The sequence below is a fragment of the Asparagus officinalis genome, chromosome 3 (assembly GCF_001876935.1).
Source record: "Asparagus officinalis chromosome 3, Aspof.V1, whole genome shotgun sequence".
In the NCBI taxonomy this organism is placed as follows: Eukaryota; Viridiplantae; Streptophyta; class Magnoliopsida; order Asparagales; family Asparagaceae; genus Asparagus; species Asparagus officinalis.
In genome coordinates, this window is record NC_033796.1 from 7880191 (window position 1) to 7886049 (window position 5859).

At 44.4% G+C, this 5859-nt stretch overlaps 1 long non-coding RNA gene across 1 annotated transcript in view; it reads right to left on the bottom strand.

The window, feature by feature from the left end:
* LOC109832056 overlaps window positions 1-5859 on the bottom strand; it is a 17864-nt gene extending 12005 nt beyond the window's left edge. The window contains exon 1 of the long non-coding RNA XR_002244625.1: window positions 5519-5859. This is a non-coding gene — a long non-coding RNA (uncharacterized LOC109832056). The remainder of the gene's footprint in view (window positions 1-5518) is intronic.

The following is a 5859-nucleotide window of genomic DNA, read 5'->3' on the forward strand; positions in this document are numbered from 1 at the left end:
CCCGACGGCGGTAGCGACATCTCTCTCTCTCACTCTCTCTGCCTTTTTCGGTTCTCAGAGATTTGAGAAGAAGGGGGTTTGATTTGAGAAGGGGATTTGATTAAGGAGATATTAAAGAGGGGTTGTAAAAGAGAGGGAATTTGTTACTGTAGCTACATTGATAAATTAGTATTTATTGAGAAATCTCAATTTGAGATCTGCTCTAAGTTTGTAATTTTTTATTTGATTAATAAGAAATTTATTGTGTGGCTCCCGAGGACGTAGGCAATTATCGAACCTCGTTAAACTTGGTGTACTTTTCTCTATACCGTGTTTCTGCTGTCTTAGGGGTTTCGGCGGTAAATTCCTAACAACTGGTATCAGAGAGTGAAACGATCTAGAGGAAGTCAGATTCAAGTGGGAGCCATGGTCGCAGATGAAGGAAAAATAAGACTTGAGAAGTTTGATGGAACATATTTCGAATTCTGGAAAATGCAGATAGAGGATTATTTGTATCAGAAAAATCTGTATCAACCACTATCGGGGAAAAAGCCAGATTCTATGAAGGCAGATGAGTGGAACCTTTTAGATAGACAAGCCCTCGGAGTTATCAGATTGACGTTGACTCGCAATGTTGCGTTCAACATAGCGAAGGAGAAGACCATGGCGGGTCTTATGGCAGCACTCTCAAACATATATGAGAAGCCATCAGCCGCAAACAAAGTTCATTTGATACGACGGTTATTCAATCTGAGAATGGTGGAAGGCGCGTCAGTAGCACAACACCTCAATGAACTCAACACGGTCACAACCCAATTGAGTTCAGTTGAAATTGAGTTTGATGAGAAAGTTCGGGCGTTGATACTTTTATCTTCCCTACCAGAGAGTTGGAACGCTACAGTCATAGTTGTGAGTATCTCGTCGGGAAGCACCAAGTTGAAGTTCGACTATGTTCGTGATCTGGGTCTCAGTGAGGAGATCCGACGGAGAGAGTCGGGTGAAGCTACAACCTCTTCAGTATTGCATACAGAGTCAAGAGGTAGAAATTCAACCAGAGGGAACGTACGAGGCAGATCAAACTACAGAGGAAGATCAAAGGACAGGAGGTCCAAGTCAAGGAATCCAAACAACAGCTCGAAGGCTATCGAGTGTTGGAATTATGGAAAGACCGGGCATTACAAGAATCAGTGCAAGAGTGCACAGAAGGAGAAGGAGGCGAAGGCAGAGGTGAATGTCACTTCCACCTCAGGAGGAGGCAAGAGTGCACAGAAGGAGAAGGAGGCGAAGGCAGAGGTGAATGTCACTTCCACCTCAGGAGGAGACGATGCATTGATATGCTCTTTGGAGAGCAATGAGAAATCTTGGGTGTTAGATTCATGAGAGTCGTTCCATGCTACTTCTCAGAAAGAATTCTTCAAGAAGTATACCCCCGAAAATCTTGGATACGTATATCTTGGTGATGATCAACCGTGTGCTATTGTGGGCAAAGGTGTGGTAAAAATTAAGTTGAACGGGTCAGTATGGGAGCTGAAGGATGTCGTGCTATTGTGGGCAAAGGTGTGGTAAAAATTAAGTTGAACGGGTCAGTATGGGAGCTGAAGGATGTCAAGCATATTCCCGACTTGAGAAAGAACTTAATATCCGTAGGCCAGTTGGCTGGTGAAGGATACACTACGACCTTCCATGGAGATGATTAGAAGATCTCAAAGGGCGCAATGACGATTGCCCGAGGCAAGAAGACTGGTACCATGTATATGACAGCAGGTGCACGTTGTTTAATCTCAGTTGCAGCAGGCAATGAGACTTCAAAGCTGTGGCACCAGAGACTCGGTCATATGAGTGAGAAGGGGATGAAAATCATGCACACAAAGGGAAAACTCCCAGGTCTAGAATCAGTTGATTTAGATATGTGTGAAAAATACATACTTAGAAAGCAGAAGCGAGTTAGCTTTCAGACAAGTGGCAGAACCCCCAGGAAAGAGAAGCTAGAGCTCGTTCACTCAGATGTGTGGGGACCAACAACCACCGCGTCTATTGGTGGAAAATACTACTTCGTGACTTTTATCGATGATCACTCTCGGAAAGTGTGGGTCTACTTTCTGAAGCATAAGTCAGAAGTGTTTGAAGCTTTCAGGAGATGGAAAGCTATGGTCGAGAATGAGACCGGTCTGAGAATAAAGAAGCTCAGGACCGACAATGACGGTGAGTATGAAGACACCAGATTCAAGAAGTTATGCTATGAGCACAGGATCAGAATGGAAAAAACCGTGCCCGGTACGCCTCAGCAAAATGGTGTAGCTGAACGGATGAACCGAACGCTGATAGAGAGAGCCAGAAGCATTCGGGTACAGCCAGGCCTACCGAAGAAGTTCTGAGCAGAAGCGGTCAATACTGCAACTTACTTGATCAACCGATGTCCATCGGTTCCATTGGAGCACAGAATACTAGAGAATGTATGGTGCGGGAAGGAGGTAAAACTCTCACATCTTAAAGTTTTCGGTTGTGTAGCTTACGTGCATATTAGTGATCAAGGCAGGAATAAGCTTGATCCCAAGTCGAAGAAATGCACTTTCATCGGCTATGGTGAAGATGAGTTCGACTACCGTATTTAGGACAACGAAAACAAGAAAGTGATCAGGAGCAGAGATGTGATATTCAACGAGAAGGTGATGTACAAGGACATGCACAAGATAGATGACTCCGAGAGCGAGTCAATATTTGTAGATGCAGATGATGTCCTGAGTAACCTCTCAGAAGAACCCAATGCAGAAGGTCCTCAGTCAGAAGAGCATGTTGGACAAGATGGTGCGCAAGAGCCCGACACACCAGCTCCGATTTTGAGGAGATCTTCACGACCTCTTGTGCCCAACAGGAGATACATGAACTATCTGTTGTTGACAGATGGAGGGGAGCCTGAAAGCTATGATGAAGCTTGTCAGTGTGGAGATGCGAGCAAGTGGGAGCTTGCTATGAAAGATGAGATGAAGTCTCTCATCTCAAACTAGACGTGGGAACTAGCTGAGTTGCTCACGGGTAAGAAGGCACTCCACAACAAATGGGTATACCGGGTGAAAGAGGAGCAGGATGGTTCCAAAAGATATAAAGCCCGACTAGTTGTCAAAGGATTCCAGCAGAATGAAGGAATTGACTACACCGATATTTTCGCTCCCGTGGTGAAGCTAAATACTATCAGGACCGTGATGAGTATTATAGCAATTGAAGATCTTCATCTCGAACAGTTAGACGTGAAGACGACGTTTCTTCAAGGAGATCTAGAAGAGGAGATATACATGCACCAGCCAGAAGGTTTCTCAGAAGAAAAGAAGAACCTGGTATGCAGACTCAAGAAGAGCTTGTATGGCCTGAAACAAGCCCCAAGACAGTGGTATAAGAAGTTCGACGGCTTCATGCACAAGGAAGGTTTCCAGAAGTGCAACGCCAACCACTGTTGCTACTTCAAAAGATATCAGTCCAGTTATATCATCCTACTGCTGTATGTTGATGATATGTTGCTTGCAGGAGCAGATATGGAGGATATTAGGAGTTTGAAGCAGCAGCTGTCAAAGGAATTTGACATGAAGGACTTAGGTCGAGCGAAGAAGATCCTTAGAATGCAAATCACGAGAGACAAGAAGAAAGGGTTCTTGCAGTTGTCTCAGACGGAGTACATCAACCGTGTTTTGCAGAGATTTAACATGGGCGACGCCAAGCCAGTGAGCACATCATTGGCCAGTCATTTTCATCTATCGAAGGATCAGCCTCCTCGGTCAGAAGAAGAGAAAGAGAGTATGGCTAAGGTCCCTTACGCCTCAGCCATCGGAAGTTTGATGTACGCAATGGTCTAGTCGAATCCAGGAAAAGCTCATTGGGAAACGGTCAAGTGGATTCTGAGATATCTACGAGGCACCACACAGAAGTGTTTGCACTTTGGTAAGGGAGAGGTAGAAGTGCAAGGGTACGTAGATGCAGACTTTGGAGGTGAAGTTGATCACCGAAGAAGCACCACCGGCTATGTATTCACTGTTAGAACTACAACTGTTAGTTGGATGTCACAGATACAGAAGATTGTCACTCTATCCACTACAGAAGCTCAGTATGTTGCAGTGACTGAAGCCAGTAAAGAAATGATATGGCTTTAGGGTTTGTTAACAGAGCTGGGATTCAATCAGGAGATGAATGTCTTGCATAGCGATAGTCAGAGTGCGATTCACTTGGCTAAGAATTCCGCATTTCATTCTAGAACGAAGCATATTGCACTTCGGTACCACTTCATCAGATCCCTGTTGGAAGATGATGTGTTAAAACTGGAGAAGATTCCAGGAAGTAAGAATCCAGCAGATATGTTAACAAAGACGGTGACCGTTCAGAAACTGGAGTTGTGCACAAGTTCAGTTGGCCTTCATGCATAGATGATGAGGGCAGAGGCACACAGGAGTATGAGCTTGATGAGATAGCCTGCTGACAGCGGTTTGATCTCCAAGTGGAAGATTATTAGTTTGGGTGTAGACCAAACTCACCTCCACAGGCGAGCTTTGGGGAATGATGCAGGCGAGCTCGCGATCGTCAGGCGAGCTCGATGTCCAAAGCGCAGAGTCAGGCGAGCTCAAATTGAAATAGGCGAGCTCGGGGTCCAGTGATTCGTGGCTGGCGACTTCTCGCTTGGCTGTCGCCAGCCTGTCGTTGAGTTCCCTTATAAAAGGGAACACGAAACCCTAGCCGAAGATAGTCTGCTTCTTCTCTCTCTCCTCGCGTTTTCTCAGGCGGCGGCGACGACTGCTCCCCTCCCCTCCTCTCCTCTCCTCCACGCGATTCCCAACGGCGGCAGCGGCATCTCTCTCTCCCTCTCTCTGCCTTTTTCGGTTCTCAGAGATTTGAGAAGAAGGGGGTTTGATTTGAGAAGGGGATTTGATAAAGGAGATATTAAAGAGGGGTTGTAAAAGAGAGGGAATTTGTTACTGTAGCTGTAGCTACAGTGATAAATTAGTGTTTATTGAGAGATATCAGTTTGAGATCTGCTCTAAGTTTGTAATTTCTTATTTGATTAATAAGAAATTTACTGTGTGGCTCCCGAGGACGTAAGCAATTGCCGAACCTCGTTAAACTTAGTGTACTTTTCTCTATATCGCGTTTCTGCTGTCTTAGGGGTTTCGGCAGTAAATTCCTAACATAACTCACTCTAAAAAAAGGAATTTTGGATGAAAGTTATATCTTCAAACTTCTATTAATTAGTTTACCTTTCTAAACGTCAAAGTTCCATTTTGTCACCCCAACCAGGAGAGCATAACAAAATGCGAGCTTCATTTTCCAAGGAAAATTAAAATCATTTTCCTTCCAAAACTCCTTATTTATGTATTGTCATCAATGTTAAGGATTAGGACCCATTTAAAATTAAATGTTTTTCTCTCAGAAATTAGTAGCAGAACATAATCCTCTCACTTAAAATCAAATGCAGTGAACTTCTTTGAAAATAAGATTACAAGATCTAAACATATAATTCACAAATAAAAAAAAATTCAACTTTTTAAGGAATTGAGCTCACCTGAAACTGCGACGGCACAAGAAACGACCCCAACTTCCTCGATGCCGAATCCTTCAGCAAAGAAACTTATTAGGGTTTTGTTGAGGATCGGCGCGGTGATTCCAAGAAACAATGATGTGCCGACGAAAAGAGAGCTGAGGACGTGGCCGGCGGTCGTCGAGAGAAAGACCGAGAGGAAATTCCAAAGATGGAGAGGACATTTCTATGGTTTTCGGGGAAGAGGGACGCGGACTCGGCGGCGGAGGAGCAGGAGGAGATTAATTGCCAGGGATAATTGGAGCGAGGTAGGAAAATGTAATAAAAGAGGATAGAAAAAGTAATTTTCACGTGCGTTGGGTTAA